Source organism: Macaca thibetana, chromosome 18 (assembly GCF_024542745.1).
Source record: "Macaca thibetana thibetana isolate TM-01 chromosome 18, ASM2454274v1, whole genome shotgun sequence".
NCBI lineage: Eukaryota > Metazoa > Chordata > Mammalia > Primates > Cercopithecidae > Macaca > Macaca thibetana.
In genome coordinates this window covers 16348532-16366855 of record NC_065595.1, presented here as the reverse complement: position 1 = coordinate 16366855, position 18324 = coordinate 16348532, and the positions used below count along the sequence as shown (strand labels likewise).

The following is an 18324-nucleotide window of genomic DNA, read 5'->3' as shown; positions in this document are numbered from 1 at the left end:
ACTCCTCTGTGCTTCCTGCAGAGTTGGGGGATGCCAAGTGCCTTTCTGAGCTGGACAGGAAAGCCCCGTGGAGACCCTTCCTGATGTTCCCTCCATGATTTTTCCTCTTTGTGCAGTCTGGGATAAAGGAGGGACTTTTCATTCAGTGCTGTCACCACTGCTGCTGCTGTCATCAACCTCTCCCTTGGGAGTTGAGCCAAAGGGAAGTCTGGGGAATTTTCCCCGAACCTTGGTAGAGGTGTGCTGGGAGGAGTGAGAAGTCTTAGGAGGTAGGAAGCAGGAGGAACTGAAGCCCAGCTGTGAAGGCTGCAGACTGCAGTGAGAGGAGGTGAGTGGCGTTCTTACTTATACTGGGTTATTCTAGGCTTCTGAGTATGCTCAGATTCCCTAGGATGGATGGACAGCCCCTAGTGCCTGAGGTGCTGCATGCCCTGAGTATTCACCTGCTGTCAAAACAACAGCTTTACCTCTAGCATCTGGGATTCTGGAAGACACATACCCCTTTCCAGGGTAACCACAGTCAATCTCTGTTCTCCATATGGTTGTTGTAGACTAATCTTGGGGATTAAAATGACAAATGACGGCAGCATCTAAAACATTGGCCAACATATTTAATAGAGAAAGTTCAGCTTTATTCCTTACCTTTTGAAAGAAGAAATGCCTACCGACTGCTGAATAGACCCCTAAGCTTATAAAATATAGCTCACACACCAACTATATCTACTACCTGTGTCTGGGCTTTCTATCTCTGGTGTCACAGACCTACTGATTAAATATATGTGAATGAATGAATTGATATTTATAAGCTAGTTTTACTTTTTTATTAAGCAAATGATTCACAACCCAGGTGACAAGTTACATGCCAACTCCCAGGTCGATCACAATACAACCATGATGATAATTCCCTAAGAGGTCTGCTATGTATTGGACACTCCTTGTCAATTATATTTTTATTTTTATCAATGATATTTGGTAACTTGAGCAACATTTTTGAGAGGTTTGAGGTTTCAAAAAAATTTTTAGTAATATGAGGCACTTTTAGTACTTGAGAGAATGGTTCACAATCATAGGTTCTCCAAAAAATCCCAAACCATGTACGGCTGAGCTTTAGAATATCTCCATCTTACAACTGTCTTCTACAATGACTTACAACCTTGACATCTCTGCTAATATTTTTGCCCTCAATATAGACAAACTAGAATGTGGGCTGCTCATGGGAAGGGAAAGGATCCTAAAATCTGTGGCTGTTGGAACAGAAATGGTAACAGCAGGACATCTTGTATTTAATCATAGTTGTATCTGGAAGATTTTCATCCAAACTCTTTGGCAGGGTTTTTAATGCTAATTTATAAGCATAGTAGTTTACTTACATTAATAAATAAAATCGCATTGATTTCTTGACAGAGTTTAAATAAATCTATGCTGGAAGATTTTTTTAAGGAGTTATAAAGTCTACCATTTGTCTGAAATGTGGTTTAGAGATTGATAGAGGATAGAATTAGGAAGAAATAAATTTCACTCCAGGGGAATATGTATTCAATAATTATGTTGAATGAATAAAGGCTGGGTTCGGGTTTGTTACAAAATGAAAACAGATTGTCTTCTTTGTTCTTGGAGAACTAATCAGATTATGTTTTCCTTTCTGAACTTGGTCTTGTTGCCATAGGTAATGCTGAGGAGAACATCAGTAAAGAGATCATCATAAGAGGCATTTAGTAGGTATGAGCCCTGTAGTCTAAGGATGTTCCCTAGAGGAGCAAAGACGCTGGTCAGAGGTAACGCGAGTCATTACGGTGGTCCCGAGAGAGACTCAAGTTAGAGGGGCAGGCAGGACATGCAGGTATCATTCCCTCCCTTGGAGCCCCACCCTCTACCCAGTGGACCTCGCTAGTCTGTCTCCTTCCTCTGCCAGATGGAGTTTCAGCATCATTTCCATTCCAAGCCTTCTGTAACTCTTCCACCTCCGCAAAGCACTTTACAAATACTTCCACCATCATTGTTCCTACATTGTAGCCTGATTTTCAAATGTATTTCTAGATCACGGACTTTGGAAGGACAGGCAGGGAAAATGTCCTAACAATTTTCTAGTGCCCAGCAATGTTTAAACTGAGGTCTTAAGTTGAGGTGGTGTTTCAGGCTATAGTTAGAGGCCTTTACTTTTTTTTTTTTCTTCTATTTCTTCTGAAATGGATGAAAAATACATTTTTCATGGATTCATTTCATTTCATGTGCTCCTTGTTTTCAATTTTTCTTTATGAGAAGTCAAGAGCAATTTTTGGATTGCAGGAGGCATGGATAGGGACAAAAGTCAAAGACTAAAATGAGAATAGCTTCGTTTCTTTCTACTGACATTCTTGTTTCATAACTAGCTTGTTTCAGTACCAGACACTGAAGTTTGAGGTTTAGCTGAGCAAAATTCGCTTGAAAAAGTATCATTTAAAAAGATGAATTTGTGAAGCAAGCTATGCTTAACAGATCTGCAATTTGAAGAAAGTTTTAAGTCCCTACTTAGGCCAGGTTCAGTGGCTCACGCCTGTAACCACAGCACTTTGGGAGGCTGAGGTGGGAGGATTGCTTGAGCTCAGGAATTGGAGACCAGCCTGGGCAACATAGCAAGACCCTGTCTGTACAAAAAATTTTTAAAAATAGCTAGATATGGTGGTGTATACTTGTAGCCCCAGCTACTTGGAAGGCCGAGGTGTGAGAATTGCTTGAACCCAGGAGTTTGAGGCAGCAATGAGCTATGATGATGCCACTGCGCCCCAGCCTGGGTGACAGAGCAAGACCCTGTCTCTAAAACAAAAACTTCTATTCAACTATTGACATTAAATGAATCATTTCATGACTAAAAAGTATAAAGTTCTTATATAAGGTCTTTATAGTGAGTTAAGAAAGGTGGAAACAAATAGTAACAATGTTCATTGATATATAAATATATATATATATACACACACACATCACTTACAACATAATACAATATAATATAAATATATATATATAGGGTTTACACACACACACACACTCATATACTTAATATATTTAGTGTTTACACATGAACTTTTGTGGTTTAAAAGTAGGTGCTTTTCCTCAACATACACAGGTGTTAACTAACAAGAACATGCCCTAGCAGATACAAAGCTAAGGCCAGAAATGTTTTCTTCCACATGTTTTTACCTGTTTCAATCTCAAATTGTAAACTCTACCATGTACCAGATACCAGAAAATCATTAGACTGTGTGGGTGTGTGAAACGTTTGGGCAAACTGGAATGGATTTTCCTGCACATCACAGAGTAACTTGTCTTTCTGTCCATGGAACACGGAATACCAGTTTGTGAGTGGTTTAGTTCCAGACTCATGTGCAGGACTCAGCAGAGGGATCAAGTGAGGACACAGCAATGCAGTAATAAGCCCAAACCGGTCTCTTATTAAAGATCTTTTAAAGCCAAACAGCCATTCACTCTTATCCAATAGAGTGGGCCCAGGTCTCCACTCCATCTTGGTAGAGATCAGGGTGGAGGATAGGTGGAGGTTTCCTCCTTCATGCTTGGCATAATTTGAGGAGCTTGAGAAGAAGATTCTGTGAGATTAGAGCGCATTAATAAACATCTAGGATCTCTAGGATGGGAAGGCGTGGCACTTTGTTTTCCTCCCATATTTCTGTCCTGTATTTTGGATTTTGCCAGTTGTTTCCAGGGTCTTGGGGTAGCTTGTGTGTGTGTGTGTGTGTGTGTGTGCATGTGTGTGTGTGTCTGTTCTGTGAGTAGAAATGAAGACACTTACAAAGACTCTAATTTCTTTGTAGTTGGCAATAAAGTGAATTAAAAGCCTTCCTTCACTCAATTCTATACCTTTTCCTATTTCAATTGCTACCACGATTTTTGAAAGTTTCTATTCCATGTTAAGAGTTAGTAGTATATGAATGTCTTCTTTTGAGAAGTATCTGTTCATGTGCTTGCCCACTTTTTAATAGAGTTGTTTTTTTTTTTTTTTTTTTTTCTTGTAAATTTGTTAAAGTCCCTTGTGGATTCTGGATATTAGACCTTTGTCAGATGGATAGATTGCAAACATTTTCTCCCACTCTGAGCTTCACATCCTTTGTCTAGGAAATTCAATCAGCCACATAATGAAAATTTAGCTTCCAGGTTTTCTGATTCTTATAAAGTCAAAAAATGGTGTGTAAATCCCCTCTCATCCATTACAACATGAATAGCCTTGGAAAAGCAATTGAATAGCTTGAAATCTCAATTCTCAGCTGCAAAATGGGAATAAAAAACAAAATAGTACTAATAATATCAATGCTTGTGAAAGTCAAGAGAGATGCTAATTTGCTATTATCTGTTGCTGGGTTTAACTGGCGCAATAAATTGTAAAGTCAGTTACAGATCTGTCAAGATTTAACCATGTCGTTTGCCCAGGACTTTAGGGTAGGGGTTAGCAAACTCTGGCCCTTGGTCCAAAACTGGCTGGACACCCGATTTCATAAGTAAAATTTTATTGAAACACAGCCATGCCTATTTGTTTACATATTTCCTATGTCTGCTTTAATGCCACAACTGAAAAATTGAATTGTGATGGATAGATATATGGCCCACAAAGCCAAACATATTTACTCTTTGGCTTCTTGCAGAAAAAGTTGACCACTCTCTGCTCTAGGGAGTTCCTAATGAAACACATTCTGTAACTTTCTACAATGCATTGCTTAATCTTTCATTTAACTGTAAGCACTGGCACTACGCTAAACAAAATAATAGCAGAGCACCCCTTCGGTCCAGAATCTACTTTGCCTTCCTAGGTTTTGCCAAGGGTTCCTTTCTTGATTGCCTATGGATCGCTAATCTGCTCTCTCAAGTACAAGTAGCTTCATCAGGAGAATCAGAAGGGTGTGTTGTCCTTCTATTTTAATAAGCATTTCTTCATACTTTGTGTTACTGTCATATTGCCACATTCTCATGGCGCTTAGCTTCTCTGTACCTCTCTGTGTCTCTGTCTATCTCTCCCTCTCTCCCTCTTTCTCTCTCTAAAGTACATGCATGCATGCACAAACACACATACTGTATCATTGTCATTGCCAACTTTGGCCTATATAGCAGATAACAAAGACATGATCAACGTGATCTTAAAATGTTCAAAGATATAAACCCCCAGAAATATTTAGTAGCATTGTTACCATGACTTATCCCAAAAGCAACTATGCCCAGAAGCAGACACCACCAACAGCAATGGAACAAATATCTATTTCTTCAGATACTTGTTCACTTTCTGCCTGTTAGGACTTCAATTTTATAGTGACCAAATTTTTTACTGTCTAGAAAAGATCAGGTAATATAAAGTGAAGCAAAAATTCATGAACCCTTTTCTTAAAGAAGCTCTGATTCTCTGAAGCACTGGGAAATCTACCCATGTGTAGAAACTGGTTCTAAATAAGAATAATGTGTCTGTTGTCAGCTGGTCTCAAATCCTCTGTATCTGGCCCCTGGAGAGGTAGCAGTTGATTGTAGAAAGATATTTCAGGGATATTTCTTATAATAAGAAAAGAATTCTTTAAGGCCTGCTCCCTCCAGTGACCAGAAGGTCATATTATCTGGGTCTCTGCTATAAAGCTTACAAAGGAAATCCTCATGACAATCTTGGTGACACCATGTGATGCCCCCACCTCCTTCTAGCCCTCTACCCTCTCATCAAGAAGAATGAACACTGTGAGGGTTATACTCTCTGCTTTGGCAGAAAGCCCAGCTCATCACAGGCTTCCTCACAGAGTCCAAGTGTACCAAAGCTTGAAGAGCAAGAACTGTGCTGCATGGTAGGGTCCAAGAGTTTCCATATTAAGCCTTAAATGTTTAAGAAGAATTTTAAAGGGATGTCAAGCCTTGAGTGGAATCATCACTAGATGTGGACCCACTTCTTGGTGAGTGGCTGTCAAGTCATTTTGATAATGACCCCCTAATAACTTTCTACTTGATCATATGCATGGGTGCATAAACACAAAACAAAACAACATTTGCTCCTGCTATGAGTAGGCTTCATGATCTATCCTATTCTATTCTACTCTTCTGATCTATCCTATCCTATCTTATATTTTAATTCATCTCATTTTTGTTTTTTAAAGCTGGTGTTTAACTACTAAATGTATTGTGTTTCTCCAAGTGATTTGTAATCTGAATTTTTAAAAAAGTGAGTAGGCAAGGGTCAGTAATGCCATTAGCTGGAGCATTGTTGTTTATAGAATTAAAATTGTTTAAAAATTTTCCAATTAAAATTGACAGTTGGAAAACAATATCTATTTTCCTTCACAGAAAAACATGACAAAGGAGTTTAACCGAGAGTACACAGGCCTCTCTGGGCATATGTAGGTTTTTCCTTCCAAAACCAACTTTTAAGAATCCTTCTTTTCTTTTTTATTGTAGTACCAGGCTTTCTTTTTCCATTATTATTTTTTTCTTTCTATTCATTTTGTCCCTCTCTGCCTTTTACCAGTAGCTCATCTGGTAACTGGAAGGGCTTCCATGTTTTCTCTTACCCCTGACCTGGGGTTTGACTATGTCCCCACCCAAATCTCACCTTGAATTGTATCTCCCAGAATTCCCATGTGCTGTGGGAGGACCCAGTGGGAGGTAATTGAATCAAGGGGGTTGGTCTTTCCCATGCTATTCTTGTCATAGTGAGTAAGTTTCATGAGAGCTGATGGGTTTATCAGGTGTTTCCACTTTTGCTTCTTCCTCATTTTCTCTTGTCACCACCATGTAAGAAGTGTCTTTCACCTCCTACCATGATTCTGAGGCCTCTGCAGCCATGTGGAACTGTTAAGTCCAATGAAACCTCTTTTTCTTCCCAGTCTCATGTATGTCTTTATCAGCAGCATGAAAACAGACTAATATAGTAAATTAATACCAGGAGTGGGGTGTTACTGAAAAGATACCCAAAAATGTGGAAGCGACTTTGGAATGGGGTAACAGGCAGAGGTTGGAACAGTTTGGAGGGCTCAGAAGACAGGAAAATATGGAAAAGTTTGGAACTTCCTAGAGACATGACGAATGGCTTTGCCCAAAATGCTGATAGCAATATAGACAATAAAGTCCAGCCTGAGGTGGTCTCAGATGGAGATTAGGAACTTGTTGGGAACTGGAGCAGAGGTGACTCTTGTTATGTTTTAGCAAAGAGACTGGTGGCATTTTGCCCCTGCCCTAGAGATTTCTGAAACTTTGAACTTGAAAATGATGATTTAGGGTATCTGGTGGAAGAAATTTCCAAGGAGCAAAGCATTCGAAAGGTAACTCGGATACTGTTAAAGACATTCAGTTTTATAAGGGAAGCAGAGCATAAAAGCTTAGAAAACTTGCAACCTGACTATGTGATAGAAATAAAAACCATTTTCTGATGAAAAATTCAAGCTGGCTGCAGAAATTTGCATAAGTAGCAAGGAGCCTAATGTTAATCCCCAAGATCATAGGGAAAATGTCTCCAGGCCATGTCCAAGACCTTCATGGCGGCCCCTCCCATCACAGGCCTGGAGGCCCAGGAGGAAAAAGTGGTTTTGTGGGCTGGGCCCAGAGTCCTTGTGCTGTATGCAGCCTAGGGACTTGGTGCCCTGTGTCCTAGCTGCTCCAGCAGTGACTGAAAGGGGCCAACGTACAGCTCAGGCTGTGGCTTCAGAGGGTGGAAGACCCAAGCCTAGGCAGCTTCCATGTGGTGATGAGCCTGCAGTGCACAGAAGTCAAGAATTGAGGTTTGGGAACCTCTGCCTAGATTTCAGAAGATGTATAGAAATTCCTGGATGCCCAGGCAAAAGTGTGCTGTAGGAGTGGTCCTCTCATGGAGAACCTTTGCTAGGGCAGTGCAGAAGGGAAATGTGGGATCAGAGCCCCCACATAAAGTCCCTACTGGGGCACTGCCTAGTGGGGCTGTGAGAAGAGGGCCACCGTCTTCTAGACCCCAGAATGGTAGATCCACTGACAGCTTGTACTGTGCGCCTGGAAAAGCCACAGACACTCAAAACCAGGCCATGAAAGCAGCTGGGAGGGAGGCTGTACCCTGCAAAGCCACAGGGGCAGAGCTGTCCAAGACCATGGAAACCCACCTCTTGCATCACCATGACCTGGATGTGAGACCTGGAGTCAAAGGAGATTATTTTGGAGCTTTAAAATTTGACTGTGCTGCTAAATCTCAGACTTGCATGGGCCCTGTAATCCCTTTGTTTTGCCCAATTTCCCCAATTTGGAATGGCTGTATTTACCAAATTCCTGTGCCCCCATTATATCTAGGAAGTAACTAACTTGCTTTTGATTTTGCAGGCTCATAGATAGAAGGGACTTGCCTTGTCTCAGGTGAGATTTTGGACTGTGAACTTTTGGGTTAATGCTGAAACGAGTTAAGACTTTGGGGGACTGTTGGGAAGGCATGATTGGTTTTAAAATGTGAGGACATGAGATTTGGAGGGGCCGGGGCAGAATGACATGGTTTGGCTGCGTCCCCATCCAAATCTCAACTCGAATTTTATATCCCAGAATTCCCACATGTTGTGGGAGGGACACAGGGAGAGATAATTGAATCATGAAGGCTGGTCTTTCCTGTGCTATTCTCATGGTAGTGAATAAGTCTCACAAGATCTTACGGGTTTATCAGGGGTTTCTGCTTTTGCTTCTTCCTCATTTTCTCTTGCTGCTACCATGTAGGAAGTGCCTTTCACCTCCCGCCATGATTATGAGGCCTCCCCAGCTATGTGGAACTGTAAGTTCAACTAAACCTCTTTTTCTTTTTCTTCCCAGTCTCAAGTATGTCTTTATCAGCAGTGCAAAAATAGACTAATACACCTGTCATGTCCTGCTGGGGCCACCTCTCTGTGTCCTAGGCCTGACCCAATCCAACTTATCTTTCAGGTTTACTTTTCTGTGGAAACAGTTCCTAATTCTTCTAGGACTCAGTGACATCTATTTCCAGGTTGTCCAAACAGCATCGCTTATGGTACTTTTCATGCCACCACGTAATTGCTTGTGAGTTGTTTCCCTTAGTGGACTGTGGGCCCATGGAGGGCAAGAACTGGGTCTTCTGCTCCACAGTAACCCTGCACTGCAGTGCCAGGCCCAGCACCCACCAGGCCTGTGATGAAAATCTGTTCAGTCAATGAGAGGATGAATGAATCTATTGGTTGGAGGGGGAAAAGGCCATTGGATGAAGGATTTCAATGGGCAAATTTATTAAAATTAGTTCTACTATACTTATCTTCTTTGGCTTAATGTGCAGGCTGCTCTCTAAAATAAGATTGAAATATTTTTCTCTTATCTCTGGAGAGATAGTCTTTGTAGGTTGATTCAGAACTCTCTTGCCCAGAACATTCTACTATTATTGAGTCTGATTTACAGATTATGTGCATTGGTATGCATATCAGGTGCTTGGAGACACTGAGGCCCCCTGGATATACTTATGAGATGAAAGGAAATGGGAAGAGATTATATGTATTGAGGATACTAGCTGGGCACAGTCAGGAGAACTGCATGTGCCAAGGATCTGATTTGCCTTATTTCCCCGCCATCTCTCGGGGAGTGGAGAGCAGAAAACTAACAAGAGTTAGAAGGCCTGATCTTTGTCAACACATTTGATACTCACTTGTTCTGTGGTTTTGAGCACTTTTTAATCTTTTACTTTCCTTGTACAAATGTTTATGAGAAGAGTCATTTAATGTGATGATATCTTTCATGAGAGTCAGCAATGCCTTCTGGATTCATTTTTATTTCTCGACCACCACTATTTGATCATAAAACAGGAGTTGTATAAATATAACAAGATAATATTTTAAAGTAAACATTAAATTTAATTACCTGCATGTTCATAATATTAGCAGAAAATTGTGGATTAAGACGTAGATGACATTTACCTTGAGGTTAGGTCATATTCCTATTTTTAGATTGCATCAGTAAAAAGCCCCCCTTTTACTGTAGATGTCACATAAAACATCTACAGTTTTACACTAGTACTGTAGTGTAGCGTAAAACATATATCTCTAACTGTGGAATTTGGTTGAATTTGGGTTAGACTACAAGGTAGATGAAAATCTTGCTCTGGACTGAGATTGGGCACCATTGCTAATAACATATGAGCCTCTGCTTTTCATAATCAAAATGCTGACATAATTTTTCTGAGTATTACAGGAAATTGTTGAAAATTCTATATCTCTACCATGTTCTGTGCTTCAACTTTCCTGCTACTATTTTTTTTAACAAGAAGAAATAGTATGCTAACAAGTGGAAACAACTAATACATCATCCAGAAAGTAATTTAGTCACTAGAATAAACTGTTCTTAGAATTTCTGCTGGTATTATGTAAGTATTTAATCATTTTCAATCTAAAATGGTTTTATGTTGGAGCTGGTCTAAATATTATAATATTAAAAAATTGGTAAGTAATCCACTTTTCATTTATGAGAGGATCTAAAAATAGGTTTGTCTTCTTTTAAAATAATTCTGATGAAGTCATAGCCAGAAGTTAAATTTGGTAGTGGTCAAATTCATCACGTGCTGCCTAAAGGATGTTACTAATCCAAAAATTGAGTATCTGATGTTAAAGTGTTATAGAAATACGAAGCACTTACAAAGACTACCTTAAATAATAAAAAGTCAGAGAAGGAAGTTAAGGGCTAAAGAATGAGTTGCAGCTTTCATTGATGCCTTTGACTTGGGTTTAATGAGGCAGAAATTATTGGCCATTGGATAAAGAATATTGTAGCTACTTTTCTTTATTACAGATCGTGTCCTGTGAACATGCAGTAATTACTTTACTAAATCAAGGACATTTCTAATGTCTTAAATCCTAACATTTCACCATGCTATTCTCTGAGAATTCCATGACTTGGGAATGCTTTTCAGGTCAATGAACCCAGAAAAGAACAAGTTTGACCTGTGTTACTAAATGGGTCACTGTAGGGAATTGCATTACAATACAATTGTGTAGTATTTCCCAAGTTATGAAAACAGAAACTCTGCATGCCATTTCTATGGTATGAACTAAATTAGAGGCAGGCCCTGGAGTGAAGCTTACTCAACCTTTAGGGAAAAGAAACAAATTTTCCCAAGAGTTGAATTTTTATGAGTGATTATTAACCTGATAGACTTGGATGGATTTTTCTCAATCACTTACAGCGATGGTTCCCAATGTCTCGGGTAAAATGACGTGAGGGCAGTGGGATTTGGTTTGCTAATCTAAGAAGGTGTTACCACTCTACTGTTCTGTGGGCCTTAGCCCAATTACTGTGTCTGGGGATTTCAAAAACAAATTGTATTCTGACTAATTCATATTCAAATAAACATATGAGTGACAAAGGGGTTTTGAACTCTGGCTGTCCCTATCTATGTGGCTGCTGAGTGGAGAGTCAAGAGGAAACTTCTCACTCATCTCTCAGGAGGGGCTGTTCCCGAGCACCAAGGCTATTCTTAAGTAACATGTGACTCGATGTGTTTCTAAAATCATAGAAATAAATAATTCCACTATACTCACTATATTCTCTAGTCAGATATTTCTCTCAAAAAATAAATTTAAAATTCCTTTGGAAAAATTAAATGAGTGAAATGGTAAAAATGTTTTGAAAATGATGAGCAATTATACAGGACTTTTCCTACTAAACACTGAAACATACTCTTATTAAACAATTTTAATTGGCGAAAAAAATGAATGTACAGATGAATGGAGCAGAGTGTAGCTCAGAAATAGACTGTTAGATAGTTACAACAGCTTGTGATGAATGGGTATCACACGTCTTTTGGGAAAAGAGAACTTAAAGATATAACAGCGGTATATTTGATTAACCACTATTATTATTATTACATATGTATGTCATCACCTCATATCTAAAAATTACAGAAGGCAAGAAAATAGAACAAAATAAACTACCAGAAGAGGTGAGGAATTAGGCACTGGATCACAGAGTAGGAAAGGAGTTGCTAAACATAAATCACAGAAAAAATGATATATTTTTCACTATGTAGACATATAAATTACATCTATGTAAAAATTATCACCAGAAATGTAAAAGGCCATCAACAAATTGCATAATTTATTTATGACAAATAAAATCTTCTGACCTCTCTGTGATTCCTTTGTTCTTTCCTTTATAGTCGCCTCCCACAACTGTAAATTCAACTATATGTGAATAGCCAATAAGCACCTCAAACTTAAGTCCCCAAATCTCATTCTCTGCAATATTCCACCTCTTAGAAAAATGTTAGAAACTCTTGTTCAATTTCCAAAGCCATAAGTCCAGATGTTACCTTTTTTTTTTTTTTTTTTAAATTTTCTTCCCTTTCTTTATAAAATCCATCAGTGTAGCCTGAAGATTCTACCTCCTAAATTTATCTGGAGTACATTTTCTCCATCTCTGATGGCACTCCCTAGTCCACATCCCTATTATTTCTGGCCTGTTCTGTTCAAATAACTTGTCTTTTGTTTGTTTTGTTTCCACTCTTGTCCATCTCTGATTTGTTTTCTAGAGCAGCTAGAGTATTATTTTTTAAAAAGCAAAATAAGAACAAGCCATCTCTTGCTTAAAATCTTTCACTTGCTTCACTTCCCTTTTAGGAGAAAATTCAAATTCTTTCTGACGGCCTATAGCCTCTACACAGTCCCTGGCTTTCCTCATCCTATGCCACTCTTCTTGCTGTCCTTTCTTTCTAGAATGCTCTCTCCCTTCCTCTCCTGCTCATACACTCCAGCTCCATTCTTATATTTTAGATCCTGACTTAGATTTATTTCCTTAGAAATACCTCTATTGACATTACAATCTAAATAAGTGATTACCAACCCATTATTCTCTTTCTAGAAACTGATATTTTTCCTTCATAGCACTTATTATTTATAGCGTGTGTTTAATATATTAGGATTAATTTGACAGGTTTCATGCAGCTGAAAAAACAGCATTTTCTCATGTAATTAGAAGTTTAGAGTTAGAAAAGTGGTTACTGGTCTTGCTGTTAGTGGCTCAAGGCTATCAGGACAGATGTCTCTGTAATTCCTTTGTTCTTTCCTTCAGTGTCGCTGCCCCCCATCACAAGGATGCTGCTCTACCTCCTGCATCCTACATTCCAGGGAAGAGCAGTGAAGAGCATAGGATAAAATGGGCACCTAACAAACTCTTGGAAAAGTTTCCTGAAAGCCACAGACAGAAGCTTCTACTTGCATGACTATTGGTCAGAATTTAGACACGTGTTCCTCCCCATCTGCAAGGGAAGAGGGAATTTTTTAGTTTGTTTTTAAACTGGGCACAATGGCTTCTCCCATTTTCCATTAGTTTTCTTTCAACTAAAAATAATTTGGTTTCTTTTAAAAGAAAAAGAGGGGGAATGAATCTTGGGTATTAACATTCTTGGCTACAGTGTGTATGTTTGTTTACCAAATTCCTGTTTTTCCTAACTTTTAAAAGAAGGCATCATGTTTTATTTTTTCCAAAAATGTATATACCCATGGCCTACATTTGGGTAAGCATTCAATAAATTGTTGAACAAATAAAACTTACTGAGAATCATGGCATAGCACTTCCTGGACTTTCCAGGTCAGGGATGCTATGTTGAGGTGGTCCAGTTTGCACTGAAGGCTAAATTTTGCTCATGCCCTTGGAGATCATACTATAGCCCACCTTTTGCAGGAATGTTCTTCTGAAATTATCTTTCTTTTTCTCCTTCCCCATCTATTATTCTTCCACCAGATGATTCCCAAAGCAAACAAGATGACTTATCATCTCCCGACTTAAAAAGATATATCTATATGCTGATTGCTACCATCTCAGCCCCAGCCCTGACCTCTTTCCTGAACTGGATAAAACTATCTGTCTGACATTACCATCTACAGGCTGCTCAAACGTAACATTATCAAAACAACTTTCAATTCCCTGTAGTTATCTGCATTTCGGTAAAAAGCAAAGCATCTACTTAGTTATATAAACCAAAGAACCTTGAAGTGATTATTCTACTTCTTTCATTACCTTCCACATCCAATCAGCAAGTTCTGCTAAATACACTTTGCATAAATCCATTACATTTCTCGTCTCCATTTCTATATCTTGTTCACAGCATGGTTAGCCTTCTCCTGTCCTATGCTGAAAAGAGTAGAGACTCTCGTTCCAGGCCATTCTTGCTGGATAACCATGGACCTACACAGGTCCAGTTGGGGACTGTGAGGTGAAAGAATAGAGGCAATGGAGAGAAAAAAAATATATGCAGAGATTTCCCCCACATTCACTGAACTTTTTAGAGCTCTCTTTTCTGCTACTGAAGCCAGAACAAGAGGGCTTATCCTGGATTTCACTCTGTCTGCTTCACAATACTCAATTCAGAGTTCTGGGGTGGGCTGAGTTAAATAAATAAATGTATTTATTCAGAATGGGAATAATAGAGGGGAAAACTCACTATTGTCTTGTTTGTATATAGAATTCTGTTCTTCCCAGATCAGTCTGTTGATATTTACTTTTTAGAGTTTTCAAATATCCATCTACACATTCTGTCCAGGTCTTACAGTTGAGTCTGTGGGAAATAAAAGAAAGACTGTATTTCCTCCCTGGCCTTTTCCTTGGAGTGTTAATGGATTATACTAACACGCTTCCTAATATTGAACTGGCCTTGCATTACTAACATAAATTCTTCTTGGTTGTGATGTGTTATAATTCCTTCTTGGTTGTGATGTGTTACAATTTTTATGTATTGCTGGGTTTCATTCACTAATGTTTTATTGAGGTTTTTCCCTTTACATTCATCAGGGATATTTTTCTCTAGTTTTCATTTTGTGTTCTGTCTGATTATAGTGTCAGGGTAATGCTGGCCTCATAAATGAGTTGGAAAGTGTTATCTCTCGTTTTCTGGAAGAGATTGTGTAATACTGGTGTTATTTCTCCTCTGAATATTTGGTAGAACTCTCTAAGAAAATCATCTGGGACTTGAGATTTCTATTTTTGGAAGGTTTAAAACTGCACATTTAATTTTTAATAGGTATAGAACTATTCAGGTTATTTGTTTAATCTTGGGTGAGTTTTGGTAGTTTGAAGTTTTTCACAGCTTTGGTCTAGCCCTTCTCAGTTGGTAAATTTATGTGCATAAAGTTATTCTTAGTGTTTTTTAAAAAATTCTTTTAATATCTGCGGTGTCTGTGAAGTCTGTAGGTCTCTTTCCTTCCCGATACTGAGAATTTATATGTTCTCTTTCTTTTTTTTTGACAGTCTTGTTAGGGGTTAAATCTTACTGATTGATTTAGGAAATTATCTTTTGGATAGATTTTCTGTATTGTTTTTATTGATTACTGCTCTTTTCTTTATGATTTTCTTGTTTCTGTGTGTTTTGGGTTTATTTTGCTCTTGTTCTAGATTCTTGAAGCGAAAGTATAGATTATTGGTTTGAGACTGTTCTTCATTTTTTTAATTACGTAGATCATTCTACCCTTCTTTTCTTGCTTTTCTAGAACCTTCCGCTCCAATAGTGAGAAAATTTGACTTGCACCATCTTTCATCCATTTATTTAATCTTTCCATTCCACTATAATGATATCAGAATTATTTAACTGTGCTCCTGTGAGAAACACCTTTATTGACCGGGCCACAGTGCTTACGTGCAGTTTCTTTTGCCTTTAGTCTTACAAACTCCACTCATTTCCAAAATCACTTAGGTTCACTCCTTTTCCCTTTCAGTGAGTTCGTTTCATACATTTGCAATATAATTAGATCTTTTTGTTACATTTTGCATGTCTTTCTTCCTATTAAGGTTTTGAAAAGTCAGCTTTATTGAACTACAGTTATGTATAACAAATTGTGTCGATTTAAAATGTAATTCAGTGAACTCTGACAAATGCAAAACCCCATTGCCACACCCAGGAAAGCACTGCCACCATCAGTTTATAGAATGCTTCTATCACCCCCAAAACTCCTCCCGGTCCCTTTGCCATCTGTCCTCTCCCCATGCCTGGCCCCAGTCTACTACTAAGCTCTTTGTTACCATAGATCAGATTATGGTTTTGTTTTAGTGATTTTGAGATTCATTCATGGTTTTGAGTGTATCAATAATTTGCTCTTTAAAAAAACGGACTAGTATTCCATTGTTTGGATATACCACAATTTATCTTTATTTTATTTAACCACCTGTTGAGGAATATTTGGTTTGTTTCAAGTTTTTAGCTATCGTGAATGAATGAAGCTACTGTAACACTTATGTACAAGCACTTTTGTGCAAATAATCTTTCTTTTTTCTTGGGTAAATAACTTGGAGTTACACTTCAATGACACCATGTTAGATGTTTTATTGTTGTCTCACAAGCTCTTGAAGAGAGATGAACAGAAAATTTGAAATTCAATGAAAAAGAAAAATTGATTGAAAAATTTCTGTTGATCTCTCTAAAAGTTAATTTTTTCCATCATTTTCATTAGTACATTTTGATTTGTATTATTATATTTCTTATTCTAAAGTTTCTATTTGCTATTATTATCTATTTTCTATTTTCCCTCTTATTATAAAAGTGTCTGAAACCACTTGTTAGAGTCTTTTTATAACAGCTGCTTTAAAATCCTTGTCAGATAATTCTAAAATCCGTCTCATCTTGGTGTTGACATCTGCTGATTATCTCTTGCCATATGAATTGAGATTTTCCTGGTTTTTGTTTGACAAGTGTTTTGCATCATGTCCTGGACATTTTGAGTATTATATAATAAGACTCTGACTCCTGTTTAAATCTACTTTTTAAATAGACAGCAATATTTTTTTGTGTGTTTTTTTTTAAATTTTATTATTATACTTTAAGTTCTAGGGTACATGTGCATAACATGCAGGTTTGTTACATATGTATACTTGTGCCATGTTGGTGTGCTGCACCCATCAACTCGTCAGCACCCATAAACTCATCATTTACATCAGGTATAACTCCTAATGCAATCCCTCCCCCCTCCCCCCTCCCCCCTCCCCATGATAGGCCCCAGTGTGTGATGTTCCCCTTCCCAAGTCCAAGTGATCTCATTGTTCAGTTCCCACCTATGAGTGAGAACATGTGGTGTTCGGTTATCTGTTCTTGTGATAGTTGACAGCAATGGTTTTAATGGCAATCGGTGAGTTCTGGTTTTAATGGCAATTTAATTGTCAAAATCTTCATAGTATTATTCTCATCTGCCCTGTTTTTGCACTACCCAGCAGTCAATCTGAAACTATCTCATAATTTAGTCAACCAAGCTTTTGCTCTATTGATTCTGTTCATTTTCACAGATTAATGGAACAGTGGTGAACTCAGGACTTCATATACAAATTTAAATCATTCTTTTCTCCATCTCCCACTTCTTTGTGATTGTCCTCAAACCCTCTACCTGGGAGGGGAAGGGGTGCTACACTTTTGCTAGTGTCTACTTTCTTCAAGGTGGTAGTTGACAGGATCCCACCTCACGATTTTGTGCACACAGCGTGAGTAGAAGGGGAAGGGCTCTGTTATCTGTGTGTCCGGTCACCATCAAAGGGTGGAGGTAGGACACTGCTGCTTCTGCTTGTGTTTACTTAGTGTAGAGTGGGATAGTCATTATGGTTCTACCCTACAGTTTTTACAGCAACCAGGTCAGTGGGGAAGATAGAGGGTGTTACTTCTCTTGTGGCATCTGCTTGTAGTGGAGTGATTATTATCCAAAGGATTCTTCTTCTTCCTGGACCTCTAGTTAGAGAGATTCTCTCCCTGCCCCTGTTAGTATTATAGCAGCAGGGTGTGGTTTGCAATAGCACCTAGGCTGGAATGTAAAGGAAAACAACAACAACAACAACAAATGTAACACTAGGTGGCCCCTCAAGTCCTGAGATTCCTAGCCAGTCTTCCTTCCTTTCTTCCCCTTTTAGAGTTTTCTCATAGTTACTCTATGAGAAACTTACAAACTTTACCTTATTTTATTTCCAGTCTGTACATGCGCGCGCACACACACACACTCTCACACAGAGAGATTCCATAAAATTTTATTCATCTTCTTTGGAACACAGGGGGCTGATAGTCTGAGAAGATGTTGCCAGAGTGGGAGAAAAACTTAACTTCCAAAGATGTGCATGCATTTTGTGTGGTGGAGTGGGGTGGGTGGGTCACATGTCACTGGGTGCAGTAGGAACGGGGATAGTGTGAACATGTACGAGAAAGTAAGAGATAAAAGGGAAAGGGAGGCATAATTGTGGTGAGGAAGCAGTGCATTTGAAAAGATATAAAAGGGCATTTAGTTGCTGATGTAAGTGAAAGTTTGGGGATGGGAAGAAACACTTTAAAAGAATGTGGGAAGTACTAAAAGAAGTTGGCATGCTTTGTGAAATCCTTAGAGAGGTCTCCTTAAGGAAGCCTAAGTGAATGACATGGGA

The 18324-nt window shown here is 38.6% G+C and overlaps 1 protein-coding gene across 1 annotated transcript in view; it reads left to right on the top strand.

Moving 5' to 3' along the window:
• The first annotated feature begins 264 nt into the window (after positions 1–264).
• SERPINB7 (serpin family B member 7) overlaps positions 265–18324 on the top strand; it is a 54650-nt gene continuing 36590 nt past the window's right edge. Inside the window, exon 1 of the mRNA XM_050767118.1 lies at positions 265–328. The gene's annotated coding sequence lies outside the window, so the exon portion shown is untranslated. The remainder of the gene's footprint in view (positions 329–18324) is intronic.